The following is a 9,679-nucleotide window of genomic DNA, read 5'->3' on the forward strand; positions in this document are numbered from 1 at the left end:
TGCCCCCTAATGGCAGTGTTTCTTTTGTCAAATGTAATATAAGTTTGTTTTGCCTCAAGTACAAGTGATTAAGACAAAAGTTATTTTGCTGTAATAAATAAGTATTCATTATGATTGCATTTGAAGTTGTTGCATATTTTTGTGGTTTTGATCCTAGATTATAGTTTCATTGAAAATCATGGGTTGTGCTGTCCCTAGTGGCTATGTGATGTTACTATTTTTTTATGCTTTAAAATGGCAATTTTGGTTTTATTTTTATGTATACATTTTTTTCTTTATTTTATATTATTTAAAAAAGTATTTAAATATAGAAATTAACTTTTTATTACATTTATAAAAAAAAAAAAATGTATAAAATCGGATAAATGGCAGTTACCAAGCTGCTTATGTCATATTGTGTACAAAATTGCTTTACTGCTCAATAAGCGTTTTGTACTGTTTTGCATTTATCTGCATGTAATTATGCTTCATAGCATACTGATCTGAGCTTCTGTTTTCTCTCAATTTTCAGGTTATGTGGTCTGAAGCATTCTGGGCCTGAACTGAAGAATCGCAAACATTCACGTTCTCACTGGGTGATTCATCTTTAGAAGTCTCCTAGTTTTGTCAGAAGACACAACATGATCAACTCAGACTTTCCTGTGTTGCAGTAAGTAAACACTTTAAAATGATGGGCACTAATATAAATGTGCACAAAAATGTTAATAAGCATTTGCATTACGCTGTGCAGGGACTCGTCAAATGACGGACAAGGCGACACTGTGAGTCTGAGCATGAGCGTCAGTGAGCTGGATGACTCTGGGGAGGGAAAGGGCAAGAAAAAGAGAGGCAGACCTGGAAAACAAGGAGTAAGACCACCACTGCTGAGCAGATCAACTGATTGCATTCATTTTAACCCTAAATGCATGGTGTCAGCCACTCTTTCTGATCTCTCTCTTTTCTTTTTTTTTGCCAGGCGGCTAGTAAGAAGGCCCGAAGGTCTCCGGTTGATAAAGGTGGGAGGAGGCCGAATGGAGTGGCCCATCAGAATGGAGAAGGCACAGACCCCAGCACTCTGTTTGAGGTGGTCAAACAAGGCAAAAGTGCCATGCAGGTAAAACGCAACACGCCAAGTGTCTGTCTGTCTGTCTCTGTCTATTTGAGATGGAATTAAGTGACTGTTGTTTTTCTTTGCATTTGTTTCCAGTCCGTCATTGATGACTGGATTGAAGCTTACAAGCAAGACAGAGACCTTGCACTCCTAGATCTAATCAACTTTTTCATTCACTGTTCTGGCTGTAAAGGTAATTTATCTCATTTATTTCTCAATAAAGTTCCAATGTTGCTTTTTTTTAAAGCTATGAATTATGGTCAATTGCAATCATAGGATTTAGGGTGTATCAAAGTAATTTCAAAGTGTCAAAGTAATTTTAAATTAAATTACATCTATATTTAGGTACATCTATATGCACCAACATATATATTAATAATAAGGTGATACATGTATTTACAGAGGAATCACAATCGTGAAACTCAACGTATCACCTGATTCCTATGTACAGCCTCAGAAAACAAGATTTGGCAACCAGCCCCTTAAATCACCAAGCTCATATGCTGTTGATGAAAAAATTAGATGCTTCGAGAATCATGATTAATTAAAACTGATTTAAATAGGGATAGGAATCTGCAGTTACTCTACTATTTAAAAGTTTGGGATTGGAAAGATTTTTATTTTTTTATCATTTTTAATGGTTTTGAAAAGCATTTATTTGCTCCAAAATACTGTAAAACTGTGATAGTCAAATTTTATAGCAGTTTTTAAAATGTTCTATTTTTAATATATTTTAAAATGGAATTTATTCCTGTGATGGCCATTACTCCAATCTTCAGTGTCACATTATCCTTTGGAATTCATTCTAATATGCTGATTTGGTGAAACATTTCGTCTTATTATCAATGTTTGACAGTTGTGCTGCTTAATTTTTGTGCAATCCATGATACATTTTATTTTTTTTCAGGATTCTATGATAAATAGAAGGTTCAAAAGAACAGCATTTATTTGATGTCTTTTGTATCATTATAAAAGCCTTTTGATCAATTTCAATGCATACTTGCTGAATAAAAGTATTAATTTATTTCAAAAACAATCACAGGCACTGTAAGGATTGAGATGTTCAGGAACATGCAGAACGCTGAAATTATCAGAAAGATGACAGAGGAGTTTGATGAGGTTTGTTATTATTTTTGACCATATTTTTTCCACCTAAATTCTTAAATGTAAATGAATGAATGAATTTCTCTACTCGTCTAATCCAGGACAGTGGCGACTACCCTCTCACAATGGCAGGGCCGCAATGGAAGAAATTCCGATATAACTTTTGCGAGTTCATCATGGTTCTGATCCGTCAGTGCCAGTACAGCATTATCTATGATGAATACATGATGGACACTGTAATTTCTCTGCTCACTGGGCTCTCAGACTCACAGGTCCGAGCCTTCAGACATACCAGCACGCTGGCAGGTCAGTCCTTCTCCATTGACCTTCAAGTCATACCCGATACTGCAGATGAGTTATTAATTTCTGTCTCGTGTCTTGTTTCTGCTGCAGCAATGAAACTGATGACAGCACTGGTAAATGTTGCTCTGAACCTGAGCATCAATCAGGATAACACACAGAGGCAGTATGAGGCAGAACGGAATAAGGTGGCAGGGAAAAGAGCCAACGAGAAGCTGGAACTGCTGCTGGAGAAGAGGAAAGAGGTGAGATGGCTTCCTTTTCTTCCAAGTTTTGTTCTGCTGTCTCATGAATTAGATTTTCAATCTGTTTTCTTGTTTATTTCATCTTCTAGCTACAAGAAAACCAAGATGAGATTGAGAACATGATGAACTCAATCTTCAAGGGTATTTTTGTTCACCGTTACAGGTTAGTGGCATACAAGTAGCAGGTAGAAGCCCATTTGTGAGCAAATTGTTCTTTTCAATGTCAAAGTCAAACCATTTCACTAATCATAGTCTGAATGATTTATTAGTTAGTCAGAATCAAACTGATTTTTAGAAATCCTTATCCAATAATCACAAATTACTAGAAACCAATTAGTCAATATGTTGCATAATCCTATGAATTTCATATTGTGTTCTCTTATGCTATTGTGACCCACTGCTCTGGGTGTGTGTTCACGGTGTGTGTGTGTTCACTGCTGTGTGTGTGCACTTTGGATGGGATAAATGCAGAGCACTAATTCCAAGTATGGGTCACCATACTTGGCCACATGTCACATGTCACGTCACTTGATTTCTTTCAGGGATGCCATAGCAGAAATTAGAGCTATTTGCATAGAAGAGATTGGCGTTTGGATGAAGTTATACAGTGATGCTTTTCTCAATGACAGTTACTTGAAGTATGTGGGTTGGACGCTACATGACAGAGTATGTATTTATTTCTCTGTGCGTTAATAACTATCAAGCATAACATAAATTATAAATGATATATACTAGATTAAATATTGTTGATCTAGATTTTTTTAAATGTTTAAAATGTAATCCTTTACAGCAAGGTGAAGTTCGACTCAAATGTCTAAAGGCCCTTCAGACTCTCTACACCAACAGAGAGCTTTTCCCCAAACTTGAGCTCTTCACCAATCGATTTAAGGTAATATATATATATATATATATATATATACACACAATTCTGAATACTCTATGACAGCTTTTATTATATCTCTCCATTACAATTTTCAAAATGTGCCTGAGTGCTGTAGGCATCAGTTTGGAAACGTCATGATGTCACTTCCTTCCTCTCAGGACCGTATTGTGTCCATGACACTGGATAAAGAGTATGATGTGGCAGTAGAGGCCATACGACTTGTCACTTTGATTCTGCAGTAAGTATTTTTTATGCAATCTTTATGTTTTGAGATTCTTTGACTCCATGGCTATGTTAAATATTGTATTATATTATATGATATTACATTAGAGAGGATTATTACAGTAGAGAGCATTATTAAACAGAATATAATGTAGTAATAAAATTATTATATTATAGAATAATAATAACATAAAAATATAGTGTATAATTAGAAAGAAGAGTTCCTTACATAGCCTCTCCTGTGTTTCTTAAGATTTCTCTTTTATGACTCTTTCTTCCATCTCTCACATCTTTCCACATCCTTAAATCTCTCTCATCTATCTTGTTTTATTCCTCCTCTAGTGGTAGTGAGGATGCTCTGTCTAATGATGACTGTGAGAACGTCTACCATCTAGTGTATTCAGCTCATCGTCCTGTTGCTGTAGCAGCTGGAGAGTTCCTTCATAGAAAGTGAGATGAATGAATGTGTTTTTGACAGCCACATGTTACTCTTTTAAACATGAAGACAGCACAGTAAACTCCTCAAATGTTTTGATCAGTTGGTTGTTGTGTCTGGCTGCAGGTTGTTCAGCAGGCATGAATGCTAGTGCTTTTCTTCCTGGAGAGTGAGGTGAGAAAAATTAATATTTTTTTGGTGGTTTTATAAGCGGGTCTCATCCTGTATTCACCAGACATTCATTTATTAGCTCATTCCTTCACTTAGAATTTGATTTCCTTATTTACAAAGGGATGTGTGCCAAGAAATTAAAATTAAATTCAAACTGTGGTAACAAACAGGATGCAGAATTGGAATTCAAGAAAGTAGAACACATGGGGTATTTCTAAGCATTAAATTATATTAATAATTCCTGTTTAATGCCCACAGTGATAAGTGTAATATATTTTAGAAAATAACCTTAATAAAATTAACTTTTCTTTTATGGACCATAGTGAGTCATTTATTTTTCCCAGTTCTAAATTACAGTGAATTTGTTTGTCAATATTATTAATTTTATTCATTTTTCAATTTAAATTTTTGTTATATATTTATATTTAGTTTAATTTTACTTGATTACTTTTTATAAGGTATTGATAACAATGTAATGGACTTTTTGTGGTACAAATTAAAATCCATTTTGATGGCCTTAATTTACTTTTTGAACTTAATTTTGAACTTAATTGAACTTAATTTTAAGAAAATATTTGTAATCAGTTCAGAATCCTGTGTATGTATCCTGCATTATTAACAGTTTATTTAATTATGACAATTAGTCATAATTAATCAGTTAAATTTTGCTACTAAATCTTTGTATGATTGCAGTTCTGTAAAGCTTGTCATTTTCACAGGGTTCCTACACGGTTTGGAAAAGCATGGAATTTGATTTAAGTAATTTCCAGGTCTGGAAAAGTATGGAAAAATATTTGCATTTCCGGACTTTTGCTCCTATTTAGTTGTTGTTGGGTTTTTTTTATAATAGAAAATTAAGAATGTACTGAAAATAAATTTATCATGCAAAAAGTGTGTTTTCATGGCAGCTGTTTATCGATTTGTTAGTGTTTGTCAAACTTGACTATGAATTCAAGGTGCATTTTTTCATTATGAAAAATGCAGGTTATAAGCGTTTTGGGTTTCATCTCATGATATTCATAGCACCATATTACATGGCCTCAAGGACCTTTGCAAAAAAATAAAATGTACAGATTTTAAACTTGGCATATAGGACAATGCACACTGAGTCACCTATTGTGCCATTAGCCCATTTCGCGGTGTGGTTTCTTGGCCTCCACAGAGTATGCGTTAAAGAGACCTAAAGCCTTGAAATATGACATACTGCCCTAACAAAAGCCAAATTTTGAACTTTTTTTTTTTTACAGAACCAGTCTTTTTTTATAGACCGTTGAAATTGGCAAATAGGACAATGCACACAGCTGTATTATGCCATCAGCCCATTTCGTGTCATGGTTTCTCCGCCACCACAGAGGATGTTAAATTGGACATTAGGCATTGATATTAGAGGTACTACCATAAGGAAAGCCAAATCATCTCTGTTAATTCATGTGCGTCCATGCTCTCGTTTTATTCATAGTAAGATGGCAGTGATGCACAGAATTGTAGAAATTGTAATACGTAAGCATGAAAAAATTCCTATGCGCATGTGAATAGTGTCTTGAGGGCACAAAAAAGTTCCTTGTGTGCATACAAAAGTCTTTTTTTTATTTTTTTATTTTTTTATTTTTTTATATAGGGGCTCTGTATGTTGTCACTTCGAGAAAATCAATGAAAAAAACCCTGAGAAAATAAAAATATTATTTTTATTTTTTTTATTTTTTTTATATAGGGGCTCTGTATGTTGTCACTTCGAGAAAATCAATGAAAAAAACCCTGAGAAAATAAAAATATTTACAGATGACTACTATATACCAAATATAAAGCTGGAAATAATTCTGTATGAACCATTTTTGTTAAATATGGTCTGAAAATCTACTGAGAGGTTTGGAAATTTCAGTCTGGAAAAGTATGGAGTTTTGAAATGGAAAATATGTAGGAACCCTGTTTTTATTCAAATTTTAATTCAACTTCCTTTGGGACGTGGCCAATTGAATTAAAATCCCAGCTTCATAAAAGAAAGCCAGTTCTTAGCTCCTAATATTTTCCCAAACACTAGTGATTGCTGTTTATCTAACCATCCTCCTGTCTTGTATGGTAGCTTCACGAGCATGCAGCGTACCTAGTGGACAGTCTGTGGGACAGCTCACAGGAACTGCTGAAAGATTGGGACTGCATGGTCGAGCTACTGCTGGAGGACCCTGTGCAGGGGGAAGAGGGTACAGCCACCCACATTTATTTCAGATCTCTCTGGATGAGACTAGCATGTATCTCTTGTTGCTCATTAGTCCTGTCTGATTGTGGGGGTTTTTTCGTAGTGTTGGGAGACCGGCATGAGAGCGCACTGATCGAGCTCATGGTCTGTACCATCAGACAGGCAGCTGAAGCTCATCCGCCTGTGGGCAGAGGAACAGGAAAGAGGGTAAGTTGTCTTAGAATTGGTATTTACTGTAAACATATTATACGTAGATTCTAGGTTTAAAGACTTTCTGTTGTTCTTCTGCGCGTCCCTCAGGTGCTCACTGCCAAAGAGAAGAAGACACAGATTGACGATAAGAACAGACTGACTGAACACTTGATTGTTGCTCTGCCCATGCTGCTTTCGAAGGTAAAGTACCAAAATCCAGTAATGTCAGTAAAGTTCATGAGGCAGGAGAATATCCTTACAATATAGTTTTCAAAACAACTGTACATTCAAAACAGAACCAAATTGCTTTTATTATAATCAAATCGAGCTGTCTACACTTGAGGCGTTCAATGTGACGTGGCACATAATCCATTGATGGTTTCCCTTCTTCCTATTTTTATGACACACTACCGGTGTGTGCATTTATTTGATCAAAAATACAGTAAAAACAGAAAAAAAAATCATTGCTATTTAAAACAACTGTATCCTATTGTAATTTTAAAATGTATTTTATTCAGTTTTCAGCTGTCATTACTCCAGTTTTCAGCGTCACCTGATCCTTCAGAAATCATTCTAATATGCTGAATTGTTGCTCAAGAAATCTGCGTTTGTTTTAAAATGAAATTAAACATGCAAGGATGCATTAAATTGATTAAATGTGACAGTAAAGAAATGTATAATGTTAAAAAATATGTATTTTTCAAATAATTCTGTTATTTTGAACTTTGTTCTTCAAAGAATCCTAAAAAAAGTTTAATGGTTTCCACAAAAATATTAAGCAACACAACTGTTTTCAACATTCTTGAACAAATATTTCTTGAATCAGCATTTTAGAATGATTTTAAATTGTAATAATATTTCATAATTTTGACTGGTAGTGAATATACATGCATAAATGTAAACAAACATACGTAACTAAAACATCAAAACTAGCTTGTGATGGCATAAAGATGCTGAAACGAATGACTTTGAATGTTACAGGAAAAATGCTTCATATTTGTTTTGCTTTTGCCTTTAGTACCAGGCTGATTCTGAAAAGGTGGCAAACCTCCTTCAGGTCCCTCTGTACTTTGATCTTGAAGTCTACAGTTCAGGACGAATGGAAAAGGTCTGTTGGAGTTCTTACTACTGTGACATAAAAATTTAGACTGACACATTGTGTTTCAGTCAAGTGTTTAGTTGTTTTCTGATATTTATTCCTGAGTCTTTCTGGCTGTGTTTAGCATCTGGATGCCCTACTGAAGCAGATCCGGGTGGTGGTGGAGAAGCACGCTGAGATGGAGGTTCTGGAGGCATGTAGCAAGACTTACAGCATCTTGTGCAGTGAAGAATACACCATCATGAACCGCGTGGACATTGCTCGCAGCCAACTCATCGACGAGCTCATGGACAGATTCGCTCACTCAGTTGAAGACCTGCTGCAGGAGGTGAAAGAGCAGCTTCATTTAAGTGCTTTTTCATCTCATATATGAATATTAGTGACTGGCCTTTATGCATTTGATATTATATTCTGTCTTTGTTCATTTCTTTATTTCTAGGGTGATGAAGCAGATGATGATGACATTTATAATGTTCTTTCAACGCTAAAGAAGCTCACTGCTTTCCATAAGTAAGAGATCAATTCCCTCTGATTTTGTCTTTGAAATGCAGAATTTGTTTCTGTCTACAGAACATTCAGGTTTGTTTTGTATGCTTTCCAGTGCACATGACCTTACAAAGTGGGACCTTTTCAAAAATTGTTATCGATTGTTGAAGATGGGGATTGAACAGGGCTCCATGCCAGAGCAGGTAAATGTGTTAAACTATGAAAATGGATGGCGATCAATGGAATTTTAACGTTCTAATTTAAAAACACTGAATAAACTGGCATGAAACACAAACTTACAAAATATTTTTATTTCAAATAAATGCTGTCCTTTTGAACTTGCTGTTCATTCAAGAATCCTAAAAAAAATGCATGATGGTTTCCACAAAATATTTAAGTAGCACAACTGTTTTTAACATTGAGAATAAATGTTTCTTAAGCATTAAATCAGCAAAATAAGATTTTTTTAAGGCTTATGTGACTCTGAAAACTGGAGTAATGGCTGCTAAAAGTAACCTTTGGCATCACATGAATAAGTTACATTTTCAAATATATTAAAATAGAAAACAGTTATTTTAATTAAAGTTAACATTATTACTTTTTTTTACTGTATTTTCATCTAATAAATGCAGCCTTGGTGAGCAGAAGAGACTTTCTCACCCCAAACATTTGAACTGTAGTGTATACAAAACCAAAAGAAAAGCTTGATAAACAATATTAAATTTAAAAGTATCACATATATTGATAACTAGGAATGAGTTGTAACATGTTTATTATGGAATAGCCCTTTGTAACCCAGTGCATTAAATGTTGAATCTTTATTCTCTTGTCTTGTGGTCAGATTGCTGTCCAGGCTCTGCAGTGCTCTCATTACTCCATCCTGTGGCAGCTGGTGAAAATTACTGAAGGATGTCCATCAAAGGTGCAGTAGACCCCATAATATGCAGTTGCCAAGTACATAAGTCTGATTTATTTATGTTCTCTGAGAATTATGTGTGACAGAGTTCATATGTGTTTCCTGGGCAGGATGATCTTGTGGCATTAAGGAGAGTGGTGAAGTCTTTTCTAGCAGTTTGCCAACAGTGCCTGTCCAATGTGAACACTCCAGTCAAAGAGCAGGTGAGTAAAGGCATTTTAGTAACATTGACAAACGCTTTGCTGGTGTTCTTTAATTATAATCTTCAAGGGATAGTTCACCAAAAAATGAAAATTCTGTCATTAATTACTCACCCTCATGTTGTTCCAAACCCGTAAGAC

The 9,679-nt window shown here is 35.0% G+C and overlaps 1 pseudogene; it reads left to right on the top strand.

Moving 5' to 3' along the window:
- Nucleotides 1-513: 513 nt before the first annotated feature.
- Nucleotides 514-9,679, top strand: part of LOC107663654 (cohesin subunit SA-1-like) — a 15,076-nt pseudogene continuing 5,910 nt past the window's right edge.

The sequence above is a fragment of the Sinocyclocheilus anshuiensis genome, unplaced genomic scaffold, assembly GCF_001515605.1.
Source record: "Sinocyclocheilus anshuiensis isolate Anshui unplaced genomic scaffold, SAMN03320099.WGS_v1.1 scaffold928, whole genome shotgun sequence".
Classification (NCBI taxonomy): Eukaryota; Metazoa; Chordata; class Actinopteri; order Cypriniformes; family Cyprinidae; genus Sinocyclocheilus; species Sinocyclocheilus anshuiensis.